Raw genomic sequence first — 17,792 nt, forward strand, 5'->3', positions numbered from 1 at the left:
CCTTTGAAAGACACATCCATTATCTGGAAAACATATACGGGGCAGAAAGTATACCCCAAAGGGAAAATAAAGGTGCCTGTTGTATACAACGGCAAGGAAATACAGAAGTAGTATTTATACGTTCTGCAAGATGGTGGTCCACCGCTGTCGGGACGTGAATGGATCAGGAAGATACGTTTGGACTGGCACTTCATTCAGGCACTGACGGTGACCAGTAAGAAAAAAAATGATGATAACATCATACCTGTACGATTAAAAGACAACTTGGCCAACGCCAAAGACGTGTTCCAACAGGAACTAGGAACCTTGAAAGGCCCACCGCCTCAATAAAGGTGGAAGATGCGGCAATTCCCAAGATTTTTAAGGCAAAACCGGTGCCATACGCAATTCGTCCAGCAGTCGAGGCAGAGCTGGAGAATTTGGAAAAAACAGGCGTGTTATCTAAGATAGATTGGAGTGAGTGGGCAACACCCATCATCCCGGTCATGAAGAAAACGGTAAATAATGATAACTCTGAGGAACAGAGAAAAATTCGCATCTGTGGGGACTTCAAGGTGACTGTAAACGCAGTCAGTCACACGGTACAGTATCCTCTTCCGAGGATAGAAGATATTTTCGCCTCACTATCCGGAGGGAAACATTTCACAAAAATTGACTTTGCACAGGCATATCAACAGGTGGAGGTTGAGGAGGCCTCTAAAAACTATCTCACAATAAACACACACAAAGGCCTGTACCAGTACAATCGACTGGTTTTCGGAATAGCATCAGCTCCAGCTATCTGGCAAAGAGCTATGGAACAAGTCCTGCAAGGGATTCCTGGGACTCAATGCTACCTAGACGACATCCTTGTAACAGGAGAAAACGACAACGAACACCTTGCCAATTTGGAGAAGGTGCTCACCATGCTAAGTGAACAGGGCCTACGAGCAAACCGCCCCAAGTGCGAATTTTTCCAGAAACAAATATCATATTGTGGCCACATAATTAATAAAGAAGGGTTGCATAAGTCCCCTGAGAAAATTGAAGCGGTCATATAATCACCAGCACCTGAAAATTTTTCACAATTAAGGTCGTTCCTGGGATTCATAAATTACTACCATAAATTTATACCGAACTTGTCAACTGTTCTGCACCCTCTTACCGAACTGCTACAAACGGGAGTAATTAGGGAATGGAGCGAGGACTGTCAACGTGCCTTCCATAAATGTAAAGGCTTGATCACGTCCAAGAAAGTTTTGGCTCATTATAACCCATCACTGCCAATCAGACTGGCGTGCGATGCATCCCCTTACGGCGTAGGAGCGGTATTTTCACATAGATTCCCTGATGGCTCAGAACAGCCAATATCTTTTGCGTCACGCTCATTGAACTCAGCTGATCGTAACTATGCCCAGATCGACAGGGAAGTACTCAGCCTGGTGAGGGGGGTGAAGAAATTCAACCATCACCTTCATTGACAAAAATTTACCTTGTTGACTGACCATCAACCCCTCGTCTCCATATTCAACCCTAAAAAGGGCGTTCCCATTATGACAGCACAAAGGCTACAGAGGTGGTCCATTTTACTAGTGGCACACCGATATGACATAGAATACAAAGGATCAAAACAGCACGGAAATGCTAACGGTTTATCGCATCTACCTTTGCCAATGATAGAAGAGGCATCTAAAGTGGACCCAGTGGAAATGTTCCACTCTACCATAGTAGAATGTATGCCAGTAACAAATTCTGCCATTGAAAATGAAACGAGAAATGACCCGACTCTCTCATGAGTCTACGATTTAACGGTGAAGGCATGGCCAGCACATGGTGAAGCACTGTTGCCAGCATTCTCGCAAAGAAGGGAACAGCTGTCAGTGTGCCGAGGAACCTTGATGTGTGGATCCAGAGTGGTGATTCCACCAAAACTCCAGGATAAAGTGCTAAAGGAGCTTCACGAGGGGCATCTGGGTGGAGTGAAAATGAAGAACCTAGCCAGAGCGTTTGTGTGGTGGACAGCTATCGATGGAGACATCGAAGAAATGACCAAGGGCTGTCTGGGATGCCAGAAGGTCCAAAACGCCCCACCACAAGCCCTTCTGCATCCATGGGAGTGGCCCTCAACTCCATGGCAAAGGGTGCACATCGACTTTGCTGGTCCATTTATGGACTCAATGTTCTTAATCGCGGTTGATGCACACGCCAAGTGGCCAGAGGAAATAAAGATGTCCTGCACCACCACGGAAAAAACCATCACAGTATTAAGGACCATATTGGCCAGGAATGGGCTGCCTGAACAGATCTGTTCTGATAATGGACCACAATTTGTGTCCGAAGAATTCAGGAAGTTCTTAAAAAACAATGGGGTTAAGCACTACACGCCCGCCCCATACCATACCGCCACCAATGGATTGGCTGAAAGGTTTGTCCAGACTTTCAAGAAGGCCATAAAGGCCGTGGGTAATGAAGACATAAAACTTCAGCATAAGGTAGATAACTTCTTGTTTGCATACAGGAATGCAACCCATGTGGTTACAAACCAAACTCCTGCCATGATGTTCTTCAATAGAATCCGAAGATGCCGGCTGGATTTGATCAAGCCAAACATCAGAAGGGACGTGGAGAACCGGCAATTTCAATGCATGAATGAAAGGCCAACTAGAACATTCCAGATAGGTCAACAAGTTTTGGCCCGGGACTACAGTACCGAGAAATGGCAGCCTGGGGCAGTTTGCACACGACTAGGACCGCTGATGTATACCGTGAACATTGGAGAAAGCATGATAAGGTGCCATGCTGACCAGATCATAGTGTCCTCCGAAAAGGGACAACCTACACCACAACTCTATATGCCTAATGATGAAGCAGAGATACCCATAGTATCTACCTCCGATCCGGTGATACTGGAACCAGATGAACCTGACACTGGCATTCAAGCCGAATCGACCTTGCCAAAAGAACCTACTACACCACCAAAACCTACTACACCACCGAGGCATTATCCAGACCGAGTCAGGAAGCCTCCAGAGAGACTGACTTATATTTGATTAACTGCAGCAAATGTGTAGAATATTGTTCTTGTAATATGCTAATTAATGATTACTTAAAATATTATGTACTGGTTGTCTAAAAGGAGAGGAATTGTGGTGTATGTGCCTTTAAGAGCCCCTGTATACTGCAATGCCGGTAATGGCCACTTGGGTTATATAAGCCTGTATAGTGTCTTGTATCTGTTAGTTCATCTCCAGACTTTTTCCAGTAAACACCTGTAAACCAACTCCTGCATTCCGTGTCTTCATTAACACACGGATACAACATCATCCACTTTGGTAGGAAAAATAGAAAAGCAGATTATTTTATAAATGGTGAGACATTGCCAAATGGCGGTGTTCAGAGGGACCTGGGTGTCTTTGTACACGAATCTCTGAAAGTTAACATGCAAGTACAGCAAGCAATTAGGAAAGCAAATGGTATGTTGGCCTTCAGTACAAGAATATTTGAGTATAAGAGTAAAGACGTCTTAATGCAATTATGTAGGGCCGTGGTAAGACCACACATGGAGTAATGTGTACAGTTTTGGCCTCCATACCTAAGGAAGGATATACTTGCCATAGAGGGAGTGCAACGAAGGTTCACCAGACTGATTCCTAGGATAGGGTGATTGTCCTATGATCAGAGATTTAGTAGACTAGACCTATATTCTCTAGAGTTTAGAAGAATGAGAGGTGTACTCATTGAAACATACAAAGTTTTACATGGCTTGTCAGGGTAGGTGCAGGGAGGATGATTCCCCTGGCTGGGGAGCTTAAAAACAGAGGTCACAGTCTCAGAATTAGGGACCGGCCATTTAGGACTGAGATAACGATACATTTCTTCACTCAGGGGATGGTGAATCTTTGTAATTCTCTACTCCAGAGGGCTGTGGAGGTTCAGTCCTTCAGTATATTCAAGACAGAGATCGATAGATTTTTGAATATTAAGGGATATGGGGATAGTGCAGGAAAGTTGAGACGATGTAGAAGATCAGCCATGATTTCATAAAATTATAGAAACTTAGAAAGTTACTGCACAGAAGGAGGCCATTTTGGCCCATCGTGCCCGCGCTTGCCAACAAAGAATTATCCAGCCTAATCCCACTTCCTAGCCCTTGGTCCGTAACCCTGCAGGTTAGAGCATCCCAGTACTTTTCAAATGTGGTTAGAATTCATGCCTCTACCACCCTTTCAGGCCGTGATTTCCAGACCCCCACAACCGTCTGGCTGAATATATTTTCCCTGAAATCCACTCTAAACTTCCCCCAATTACTTTAAATCTGTGCCCCCTGGTTTTTAACTCCTCTGCTAAGGGAAATAGGTCATTTCTATCCACTTTATCGATACACCTCATAATTTTATACACCTCAGTATGGTATCCCCTCAACCTCCTCTGTTCCAAGGAAAACAGACCCAGCCTCTCCAGTCTTTCCTCGTAGCTAAGATTCTCTACTCCCAGCAACATCCTTGTAAATCACCTCTGTACCCTCTCTAGTGCAATCACATCTTTCCTGTAATGTGGTGACCAGAACTGCACGCAGTACGCTGGCTGAGGCCTAACTAGTGCTTTATACTGTTGAAGCATAACCCCACTGCGCTTGCATTCTAAGCCACGGCTAACAAAGGCAAGCATTTCATATGCCTTCTTAACCACCTTATCTACTTGGCCTGCTACCTTCAGGGGTCTGTGGACATGCACTCCAAGGTCCCTTTGTTACTCTACACTAATCAGCGTCCTACCATTTAATGTTTATACCCTTTCCTTGTTAGCCCTCCGCAAATGCAATAACTCACACTTCTCCAGATGGAATTCCATTTGCCACTGATCTGCCCACATAGAAATATAGAAACATAGAAGATAGGAGCAGGAGTAGACCATTCGGCCCCTCAAGCCTGCTCCGCCATGCAATGAAGTCATGGCTGATTATCCAAATTCAGTTCCCTGTCCCTGCCTTCTCCCCATATCTCTTGATCCTTTTAGACTTAAGAAATATATCTAACTCCTTCTTGAGTATATTTAATGAATTGGACTCCACTGTCTTATGAGGTAGAGAATTCCACAGGTTCACCAATCTCTTGGGTGACGAAATTCCTCCTCATCTCTGTCCTAAATGGCTTACCCCTTATCCTTAGACTGTGAACCCTGGTTCTGGACTCCCTTGCCATTGGGAAAATCCTTCCTGCATCTAGTAGGTCTAGTCCTGTTAGAATTTTATAAGTTTCAATGAGATCCCCTCTCATTCTTCCAAACTCCAGCGACTATATGCCCAATCGACCGAATCTCTCCTCATACGTCATTCCTGCTATCCCAGGTATCAGTCTGGTGAATCTTTGCTGCACTCCCTCCATGGCAAGAACATCCTTCCTGAGATAAGGCGACCAAAACTGCACACAATCCTCAAGGTGTGATCTCACCAAGGCCCTGTACAACTGTAGCAATGCCTCCTTATTCCTGTACTCTAACCCTCTCGCTACGAAGGCCAACACACCCTTTGCCTTCTTAACCACCTGCTGCACCTGCATGTTTAACTTTTGCGACTGGTGCACAAGGACACCCAGGTCTCGTTGCACTTCCCCTTCGACAATCTATTGTCGTTCAGATAATAATCTGCCTTCCTGTTTTTGCCACCAAAGTGGATAACCTCCCATTTTTCCACATTATACTGCATCTGCCATGCTTCTGCCCAATCACCCAACCTGTCCAAATCATACTGGACTTTCTCGGCATCCTCCTCACAGCACGCACGCCCACCCAGCTTTGTGTCGTCTGCAAACTTGGAGATATTACATCTAGTTCCCTTGTCTAGATCATTAATATATATTGTAAACAGCTGGGGTCCTAGGACCGATCCCTGCAGTAACCCACTAGTCACTGCCTGCCAATTGGAAAAAGATCGGTTTATTCCAAATCTTTGCTTCCTGTCTGCCAACCACTTCTCTATTAAAGTCAGTACCTTGCCCCCAATCCCATGTGCCTTAACTTTACCCGCTAATCTCTAATGCAGGACTTTATCGAAAGCCTTCTGAAAGTCCAAATACACCACATCCTCTGGTTCGCCCTTACCTATTCTACCATTTATATCCTCAAAAAATTCCAGTAGATTAGTCAAGCACGATTTACATTTTGTAAATCCATGTTGACTTTGTCCGATCTTGTCACTGTTTTCCAAGTGCTTTGCTGTTACATCTTTTATAATGGACACTAGCATTTTCCCCACTACCGATGTCAGGCTAACCGGTCTATAATTCCTTGTTTTATATCTACAACCTTTTATGAATAGAGGGGTAACATTAGCTACCCTTCCAATCCGTGGGAACTGTTCCAGAATCTATAGAATTTTGGAAGTTGACCAGCAATGCATCTATTATTTCTGTGGCCACTTCCTTAGTACCCTAGGATGCAGATTATCAGACCCTGGGGATTTATCAGCCTTTAATCCCATCAATTTCCCTAACACCATTTCCCTACAAATACTGATTTCTTTCAGTTCCTGCCTCTCATTAGAATCTATGTTCCCCGACATCTCTGGGAGGTTATTTCTGTCGTCCTTTGTGAAGACAGAACCAAAGTATGTATTTAATTGACCAGCCATTTCATTGTTCCCCATTATAAATTCCCCTGATTCTGACTGCAAGGGACCTACGCTTGACTTCAACAATTTCTTTCAATTCACATATCTATAAAATAGTTTTCAGTCAGTTGTTATGTTCCCTGCAAGCTTACTTTCTTACTCTATTTTCCCCCTCTCAATTAATCCCTTTGTCCTCCATTGCTGAATCCTAAACAGCTCCCAATCCTTAGGTATACTCCATTCTCTGGCCAATTTATATTTCCTCTCCTTGAATCCTATGCTATCCCTAATTTCCCTTGTTAGCCACGGTTGAGTCACATTTTGTGTTTTATTTTTATGCCAAACAGGGATGAACAAATTATGTAGTGCATCCATGCGTTCTTTGAAAGTTTGCTATTGCCTATCCACCGTCAACCCTTTGAGTAACATTATCCAATCAATCCTACCCATCTCACAGAATCACAGAATCACAGAAACCCACAGTGCAGATAGAGGCCATTTCAGCCCATCGAGCCTGCACCGACACATATCCCACCCTATCCCCGTAACCCCACGTATTTAATCCCCCTAACACTAAGGGTCAATTTATCATAGCCTCATACCATCGTAGTTTCCTTTTTTTAAAATCAGGACTCTAGTCTCTGAGTCAACTACTTCACTATCCATCTTAATGCAGAATTCTATCATATTATGATTGCTCCGACCCAAGGGGCTTCGCACAACAAAATTGCTAATTAATCCCATCTCATTACATAATACCCAGTCTAAGATGGCCTGATCTCTAGTTGGTTCCTCGACATATTGGTCCAGGAAACCATCCCGTATACACTCCAGGAATTCCTCCTCCAGAGTATTGTTACTAATTTGGTTAACCCAATCTATACGTAGATTAAAGTCACCCATGATAACTGCTGTGCCCTTATTGCACGCATCTCTAATTTCCCATATAATGCCTTCCCCAACCTCTGCATTACTGCTTGGAGGTCTGTATACCACTCCCACTATCGTTTTCTGCCCCTTGGTATTCCTCAGTTCTACCCATACACATTCCACATCATTAGAGCTAATATCCTTCCTTTCAATTGTGTTAATCCCCTCTTTAACGACCCCTTTTTCCTTTTTGCCTATCTTTCCTGAATATTGAATACCCCTGGATGTTGATTTCCCAGCCTTGATCACCCTGGAGCCATGTTTCCGTAATCCCAATCATATCATAGCCGTTTACCTCTATTTGCACATTTAATTCATCCACCTTATTACGAATGCTCCTCGCATTAAGACACAAGGCATTCAGGCTTGTTTTTTTAACACTCTTACACCTTTTAGAATTATTATTTACTGTGGCCATGTTTGATTTAAACCCTTGATTTCTCTGACTGCCACCTTTGTTTTCTCCTTCCTGTCTTTTGCTGATATCCTTGTTTCCCTTTCCTCTGTCTTCCTGCTCAGGTTCCCAACCCCCTGCCATTTTAGTTTAAGCGCTCCCCCAGAGCACTAGCAAATACTCCCCCTAGGACATCAGTCCCAGTCGTGCCCACGTGCAAACCTCCAGTTTGTACTTGTCCCACCTCCCCCAGAACCCTTTACAATGTCCCAGGAATTTGAATCCCTCCCCCTTGCACCATTCCTCTAGCCACATATTCTTCTGAACTATCCTTCTATTTCTACTCTGACTAGCACGTAGCACTGGTAGCAATTCTAAGATTACTACCTTTGAGGTCCTATTTTTTAATTTACATCCTAACTCCCTATATTCAGCTTTTAGGACCTCATCCCGTTTTTTACCTATATCGTTGGTACCTAAATGCACCAGGTCAACTGGCTGCTCACCCTTCCATTCCAAAATGTTCTGCAACCGCTCTGAGACATCCTTGACCCTTGCACCAGGGAGGCAACATATCATCCTGGAGTCTCATTTGCGGCTACTGAAACGCCTATCTATTCCCCTTACAATAGCATCCCCTATCACAATAACTCTCCCACTCTTCTTCCTCCCGTCCTGTGCAGCAGATCCACCCACGGAACCAGGATGTTGGCTGCTGCTGCCTTCCCCTGATAAGCAATCTTCCCCAACAATATCTAAAGTGAGATATCTGTTTGAGAGGGGATGGTCACACGGATCCCTGCACTACCTGCCTGTGCCTACTACTCTGCCTGGTGGTCAACCATTCTCTTCCTGCCTGTGCAGCCTTTACCTGCGGTGTGACGAACTCCCTAAACGTGTTATCCATGATGTCCTCAGCATCCGAAATGCTCCAATATGTCTCCACTCACAGCTCCAGCGCCTCAATGCGGTCTGTCAGTAGCTGCAGCTGGATACACTTCCAGCACACATAGTTGTCAGGGACACAGCAAGTGTCCCTGATTTCCCACATAGTGCAGGAGGAGCATACCATGGGACAGGGCTCTCCTGACATGACTTAACTTTTAATTAATTCAAATTAAATTAAATCAAATCAATCCTACCATTTACACTACAATTAAATGATATACTCAAGGGCGCTTGTTTACTAGCACTAGAAACTATAGCCACAAATTTTAAGTTTGGAATAAAGGAGAAAGAGTGAAATACTTACCAACCTATCAATTACCTGCTTTCCGGTGACATCACACTTCCTCTTTTTACTTCCTCTCTCGAAGCTCTGACATTGATAAGCCTACCTGCACCGGCACCTCGCTCTTTATATCACTGCCACCGCTCCTCACAGGTCCACAACCGCCCCCACTGTGGGGCCTACCTGCTCCGCCGCCTCACTGTTTATATCACCGCCGCCGCTCCTCAAAGGTCCACCGCCACCGCCTGACAAATGTATTGATATCTTCCTGCAGTCCTTCTTCAGTATCAACCACACAGCCTATCATTTGCAATCTTCTTAATCACACCCCTATAGTCAAATCAAGATCGTTGGTATATACCACAATAAGCAAGTGACCTAGTACTGAGCTCTGCAGAACCCCGCTGGAAACAACCTTCCAGTCATAATAACAGCCATCAACCATTAGGGTCTGCTTCCTGTCTCCGAGCCAGTTTTGAATCCAACTTGACACTTTGCCCTGGAACCAATGGGCTTTTAACTTCATGAGCAGTCTGCCATGTGGAACCTTATCAAAGGCCTTGCTAATGTCCATATACACTACAACAAATGCGCTACCCTCATCTACACTCCTTGATACCTCCTCAAAAGGTTCAATCAATTTGTCAGACACGATCTTCCCTTAAGAAATCCGTCCTGATTATCCTTGATTAATCCGTATCTTTCTAAATGAAGATTTACTCTTTCCTTCAGAATTCTTTCCAATAATTTTCCCACCACCGAGGTTAGGCTGACTGACCTGTAATTACTCGATCTACCCTTTTCTCCCTTTTTAAACAAGGGTACCACATTAGCAGTCCTCCAGTCCTCCGGGACCACACCTGAAGACAGACAGGATTGAAAAATGATGGTCAGGGCCTCTGCTATTTCCTCTTATGCTTCGATTAAAAGCCTGGGGCACAATTCATCCAGGCCTGGGGATTTATCAACTTTTAAAGCTGCTAAACCCATTAATACCTCCTCTCTCAATATGTTTATTACACCTAATATTTCAGACTCCTCCCCCCCCCACCGTGATAGCAATGTCTGCTCTCCCCTCTCCTTTGTGAAATTTATCTGAATGGTAGAGCAGGCTAGAAGGGCTAAATAGCCTACTCCTGCACCTTGTTATTATGTTTTTATGTTCTTATTCTCTGACAATTCTACAGTGACCGCTGCTGAGCCAGGGAATTCCTTCTGCACCTAACATCTGACAATGTCCTGGACTCTTCCCGTCTTCATTAATTGAGAGAGGCTGCATAACTGGTGGCGTGTCTCTTAACTGGATCACAGAATTTTATGTTCAACATCCACGCTGATCCTTTCTTGTACTCGTTCATGTGATGTGACTTCGCTGTTATGCCAGCATTTATTGCCCAAAACCTAATTGTGCTCGAGAAGGTGGCGGTGAGCCGCCTTCTTGAACCGCTGCAGTCGTGTGGTGAAGGAATTCCCGCAGTGCTGTTAGGGAGGGAGTTCCAGCATTTTGACACAGCGACGATGAAGGAAAGGTGATATACTTCCTAGTCAGGATGCTGTGTGACTTGGAGGGGAACTTGGAGATGGTAGTGTTCCCATGCATCTGCGGCACTTGTCCTAGGTGATAGAGGTTGCGGGTTCAGAAGCATTGGCGAGTTGCTGCAGTGCATCTTGTAGGAGTTAGACACTGCAGGCATGGTGTGATAATAATAATAACTTCTGGGAAGTTATGTCATCACTTCCTCTGAACTGTGAACTATGAACTATGAACTGTGTACATACCTCACTTCGTGTCATATGTCACTTCCTGTTGGACTGGTATAAATACTGGACTGTTCAGTATTGTAAGAGGCTTCTACCAGAGGCATGGTAAAGATCTCTCTTATATATAGTGTGTTTGTAAGTTGCTTAAAGCTTACCTTAAAGTTACTTGATGTGTAAGACTATTTTTCTTACATCAATTTAAGCAACTTAATATTTACACTCACAAATACTAGACCTTCGGACAAACTCGGAGTTAAGGATTCAGGGAACCACCCATCATGGAGAGAATCCTTAGACCTATTCGTCTGGACTTGGACCCGAATACACCAGCAGCTGGCAGGGTATGGAAGCATTGGTACCGTACTTTTGAGAATTTTCTGGATGAATGTGAAGCGGATGCTCCTACTAGATTGAGGATACTTATCAAATATGTGACCCCAAAAGTGTTCGAATATGTTGATGAATGGGATAATTACGATGAGGTGATTCGGGCACTTAAGAAACTGTATGCCAAGACTCTAAATGAGGCCTATGCTAGACATCTACTGGCCACAGCCCAACAAGGGCCAGGGGAATCGATTAACGAATTCCTAATAGAACTTAGCAGGCTCAGCATAGATTGTAACTTTCAGGTAGCCTCAGCTGAGCTGTACCGCGAAGAAATGATTCGTGACGCTTTCATCTGCGGGATTGCCTCGCCATTTATACGCCAGCGTCTACTAGAAAGTAAAACACTTGAGCTACAAAAAGCTTTTGACCTAGCTTGTTCTCTGGATTTGGCAAAGAGAAATGCAGACCTCTATCAGCTGCCCAGATCTCGATCTGCTGCTGTAACTGCAACCAGACAATTCAAGCGGTCTCAGGTGAACCCTATCGTGGGGGAATCTAATTCTGATAATTCTGATGAAGAGGAGGATGACCCCACTTTAGCAGCCTCTTGGCAATCTAGGAGGGAATGCTTCTTTTGTGGAGATGCTTTTCACCCTAGGAAAACCTGCCCTGCTCGCAATGCAATCTGCAGTTATTGCAAAAAAAAAGGACACTTTGCTAAAGTTTGCCTATCAAGGGCCTCTACGAGGGCCAATCCAGCTAAGGCCTACCGAACTGCCCCAATTAGGGCCTATCAGGATGCTCCGGCTAGGACCTATCAAGCTTCCTCTCGAGCTCTCTCCCGAAGAAGCACACCGAGAGTTTTAGCCACTTTCTGTGCAACGACACCAATTCAGCTGCTTGCCCACAGAACCTGTCTCATGCAGCTACAAAAGTTTCAATTAAAGGACATACCTTAGATGCCTTAATTGACTCAGGAAGTACTGATAGTTTCATTAAGGAACAGATTGTTGCGAAATTGAAACTACATGTCTTCCCATCGGACCAGGCAATTGCGATGGCTCAGTCATCACTGAATACCAGAATCTCCGGCTTTTGTATTGTTGATATGACACTTAATGGTCGCATGTATCCCTCCACCCGACATTCGGTACTCAAAGACTTATGTAGTGATCTCCTCTTAGGGCTGGATTTCCAGAAACAGCATAAGAAACTCACTATTGAGTTCGGCGGATACAAACCTGGTCTTACTATTTCTAATATACCGTCTAAATTACCGTTTTGTGCATTATCAGCAGCTTCACTGGATGAACCCTCATTATTTGACAATATTCCGCCTCGATGCAAACCAATAATAACGAAATCGCGGCACTTTAATCAGGAAGACCAATCTTTTATTGAGGCTGAAATCTCTCGACTTCTACCATAGGATATCATCGAACCATGTTCATCGCCCTGGCGGGCTCAAGTCATCATTGTCAAGAACCCTCTAAAACCTCACAAACAGCGACCATGCATTGATTATTCGCAAACCATCATTCAATATACCGACTTGGACGCCTACCCATTGCCACGCATTGATGATATGGTTAATAAACTGGCCGAATACAAAGTGTTCTCAACTTGCGACTTAAATAGTGCCTATCATCAGGTACCCTTGAAGGTCTCAGATAAGCAGTACACGGCCTTTGAGGCTAATGGACGGCTGTAACAATTTCGTCGCCTCCCATTCGGGGTTACTAATGGAGTGGCTGTCTTCCAACGGGCAATGGATGGCCTCGTTAAACAGGAAAACCTAAGGGATACTTTTCCCTATCTTGATAACATTACCATTGCAGGTCACGATCAACAGGAACATGACGCCAACCTCCAAAAATTTCGGGATGCCCTCCATCGCCGTAATTTAACCCTGAATGAATCCAAATCTGTTGAGTCATAACCGACCATCAACATCCTTGGCTACTGCGTAGGCAATGGTATCATTAAGCCAGACCCAGAAAGACTTCGCCCGCTCCAAGAGCTCCTGTCACCTAAGAATCCGGCTTCTTTACGTTGTGCTCTCGGTCTGTTTGCATACTATGCTAAATGGATTCCTCATTTTCCGGACAAAATCCAACCCTTGCTGCATGCTAGATCATTTCCACTGGGAACAGCAGCTGTTGCAGCCTTTAACCTTCTCAAAAAACAGTTGGAGAAAGCGGCTCTTCACTCCATCGATGAGAATCTCCCTTTCATGGTTGAATGTGATGCCTCGCAGGTGGCGATCTCGGCTACTCTGAATCAGGAAGGTCATCCTGTAGCATTTATGTCCAGGACCTTACAAGGTGCCGAGCTACATTATCCTCCGGTTGAGAAGGAAGCCACAGCCATCATAGAGGCAGTACGGAAGTGGAACCATTTTCTAGCTCGCCAGCACTTTACATTAATCACAGACCAACGATCAGTCGCCCTCATGCTCGATAATCGAAAACGAACCAAAATTAAGAATAATAAAATACAACTTTGGAGGATGGAACTGGCCTCTTTTGGTTATACCATTCTCTATCGGGCAGGCAAGGAGAATGTGGCCCCGGACACCCTCACATGGGCATTCTGCTCCACTATGTCGTCCTCGACTCTCATGGATGTCCACAATGGATTGTGTCATCCTGGCGTTACGCGCATGCTACATTTCGTACGATCACGGAATCTCCCTTTTTCCACTGGAAATGTAAAGAAAATATGCTCAGAATGCCGGCTTTGTGCAGAATTAAAACCTCAGTTCTTCCGCCCCTCAGATGGTATACTTATACATGCAACCCAACCGATGCAACGACTTAGCATCTATTTTAAGGGCCCAGTGCACTCTTCAACTCGGAACACATATTTGCTCACCATGATCGACGAATATTCACGTTTTCCATTTGCCTTCCCCTGCTCCAATATGCTGGCGTCCACAGTAATCTGCTGCCTTGAGCAGGTATTTTCTCTCTGTGGCATGCCGGCTTATATTCACTCAGATCGGGGTCCATCCTTTATGTCAAGGGAACTCAAGGACTACCTCTCAGAACGGGGAATTGCTGCAAGCAAAACAACACCATACCATCCCATCGGAAATGGGCAGGTAGAGAGGTATAACGGTATCATCTGGAATTCCGTACGTCTCGCTTTAAGATCTCGGGGCCTACCAGACCAGCAATGGGAAACCGTGCTTCCGGATGCATTGCACTCTATACGGTCCCTGCTTTCTACAGCCACAAATACTGCACCTCATGAGCGGTTCTTTGGATTCCAGCATCGCTCATCTCATGGGACATCACTCCCGTCATGGCTAACTACTCCTGGACCTGTATTACTCCGAAGATACGTTCGGACGTCTAAAAATGACCCTCTCGTAGACGAGGTCGAACTAACTGATGCCGACCCCACCTATGCAAACATACGATACTCTGACGGCCGAGAATCTACCGTATCATTACGGGATCTGGCTCCCTGCCCACCAGGACCTAGTGGGACATCGGGTGATGGCATTTCACCAGGAAACTCTTGGGACCTATCGGGTACCACTCTCCAGGAACCTGATCGGACACCAACTAGCTTGGTGCCGGTAGAACCCCGTACTCAAAGTTGCGAACCTCCCAGTACCGCGCATGAAAGTACTGATCCACCACAGACCAGCTCTGCACCTCCCTCTGAACAGAGGCAGTCCGACTTTGAACCTATTGGGGCTCGTACACGGAGCCATGATCTCCCCGACCCTTCACAGGGTAATCCAGGCCACACAGACTCTGACCAATGGCCAACCGCATGTAAGCGGACCAGCGACCCTCTACGACGGGAACCCAAATGGTGCGACTCTTCCTCGTTCGGCGGCTGCGGAACAAAAGGTAGACCACAGCCTCCTAATCCTGCAGGAGGGAAGAATGTGATAATAATAATAACTTCCGGGAAGTTATGTCATCACTTCCTGTGAACTGTGAACTATGAACTATGAACTGTGTACATACCTCACTTCCTGTCATATGTCACTTCCTGTTTGACTGATATATATACTGGACTGTTCAGTATTGTAAGAGGCTTCTACCAGAAGCATGTTAAAGACCTCTCTTGTATATAGTGTGTTTGTAAGTTGCTTAAAGCTTACCTTAAAGTTACTTGATGTGTAAGACTATTTTTCTTACATCACATGGTACACCGGTGTTGGAGGAAGAGGGTGCCAATCAAGCGGTCTGCTTCGTCCTGGGTGGTATCGAGGTTCTTGAGTGTTGTTGGAGCAAGTGGAGGGTGTTTGATCACACACCTGACTTTTGCCTTGTAGATGTTGAAAAGGCTTTGGGGAGAAACTTGGCGCAGAATACCGAGCGTCTGACCTGCTCTTGTTGTCACTGTATTTATGTGGCTGGCCCAGTTAAGTTTCTGGTCAGTGATGACCCCCAGGATATTGATGGTTGCGTATTCAGCGAAGGTAATGCCATTGACTGTCAAGGAGCGGTGGTTAGACGCTGGCTTGTTGGAGATTGTCATTGCCTGGTTCTTGTGTGGCGCAAATTTTTCCTGCCACTTATCAGCCCATACCTTACTGTCGTCCAGATCCTGTTGCGTGCAGGCAAGGGCTGCTTCCTTAACTGAGGAGTTGTGAATGGAACTGAACGCAGTGCAGTCATCAGCGAACATCCTCATTTCTGACTTTATATTGTTGAAGCAGCTGAAGATGGTTGAGCCTCGGAAACTGCTCGAGGAACTCATGCAGCGATATGCTGAGACTCTGATGATTGACCTCCAATCACCACAACCATCTTCTTTTGTGCTAAATATGACGCCAGACATTGGAGAGCTTTCACTCCGATTCCCATTGACTTCAGATTTACTAGGGCTCCTTGAAACCACACTCGGTAAATTCTGCCTTAATTTCAAGTGCACAGACTCTCACATCACTTCTGGAATTCAGCTCCTTTGTCCATGTTTGGACCAAGGCTGTAATGAGGGCGGGAGCCGAGTGGTCTTGGTGGAACCCAAACTGGGCTTCAGTGAGCAGGTTACTGGTGAGTAAGTGCTGCTTGATAGCACTGCTGGCAAAACCTTACACCACTTTGCTGATGATTGATGGGGTGGTAATTGGCCAGATTGGATTTGTCCTGTTTTTTGTGGAAAGAGCATGCCTGGGCAGTTGTTCACATTGTTGGATAGATGCCAGTGTTGTAGCTGTACTGGAACGGCTTGGCAAGAGGCGCAGCTAGTTTTGGAGCAAAAGTCTTCAGCACGACAGCCGGGATATTGTCGGGGGCCACTGCATTTGCTGTTTTTCGATATTACGTGGAGTCATTCGAATTAGCTGAAGAATTACTTCTGTGATGTTGAGGAACTCAGGAGGAAGCCGATATGGATCATGCACTCCACGTTTCTGGCTGATGATGGATGCAAAGGCTTCAGCCTTGTCTTTTGCACTCACGTGCTGGGCTCCACCATCTTTGAGGATGGGGATATTCATGGAACCGCCTACTCCCGTTAGTTGTTTGATTTTCCACCATTCACGACTGTGTGGGATAGGGCTGTAGAGCTTTGAACTGATCCAGTGATTGTGGGAGCTCTGTCTATAGCATGCTGCTTCTGCTTGTTAGCATGCATGTAGTCCTGTGTTGCAGCTTCCCCAGGTTGGCATCGCTGGTACTGCTGGTGCTGCTCCTGGCATGCTCTTCTGCATTCCTTATTGAACCAGGTTTAGTTCCCTGGCTAGATGATAATGGTAGATTGAATGTCATGCTGGGCCATGTGGTTACAGATTGTGGTGGAATATTTATCTGCTGCTGCTGATGGCCCATGTGCCTCATGGATGCCCAGTTTTGATCTGCTAGATGTGTTCTGAATCTATCCCATTTAGCACTGTGGTAGTATACACAACACGATGGAAGGAGTCCTCAGGGTGCAGACGGAACTTCGTCTCCACAAAGACTGTGCTGTGTACCCTGCTACCAATGCTGTCATGGACGATGCATCTGCGAGAGGTAAATTGGTGAGGACACGGTCAAGTAGCTTTTTCCCTCGTGTTGTTTCTCCCACCACCTGTCGCAGGGCCCAGACTGGCAGCTATGTCCTTCAGGACTCGGCCAGCTCGGTCATTAGTGGTGCTACCGAGCCACTCTGGGTGATGGACTTTGAAGTCCCCCACACCCAGAGTATATTCTGTGCCCTTGCTAATCTCAGTGCTTCTCCCAAGTGGTGTTCAACATGGAGGTGCACTGACTCATCAGCTGAGGGAGGGCGGTAGGTGGTAATCAGCAGGACGTTTCCTTGCCCACGCTTGATCTGAATCCATGGGGTCCAGAATCAATGTTGAGGACACCCAGGGCCACTCCTTAGCGACTGTCACCCATGATGAACCTGTCCTGCTGGTGGGATAGGACATACCCAGGGATGGTGATGATTTTGGGACTTTGGCTGAAAGCTATAATTCTGTGAGTATGACTATGTCAGGCTGTTGTTTGACTAGTCTGTGGGATAGTTTTCCCAATTCTGGCATAATTTTCCAGATGTCGCAGGGTCGACTGGGCGGAATTTGCCAGTGTCGCGTCCATAGCTGCTGC

Source organism: Somniosus microcephalus, chromosome 4 (genome assembly GCF_052327205.1).
Source record: "Somniosus microcephalus isolate GS21.2 chromosome 4, FLI_Smic_1.0, whole genome shotgun sequence".
In the NCBI taxonomy this organism is placed as follows: domain Eukaryota; kingdom Metazoa; phylum Chordata; class Chondrichthyes; order Squaliformes; family Somniosidae; genus Somniosus; species Somniosus microcephalus.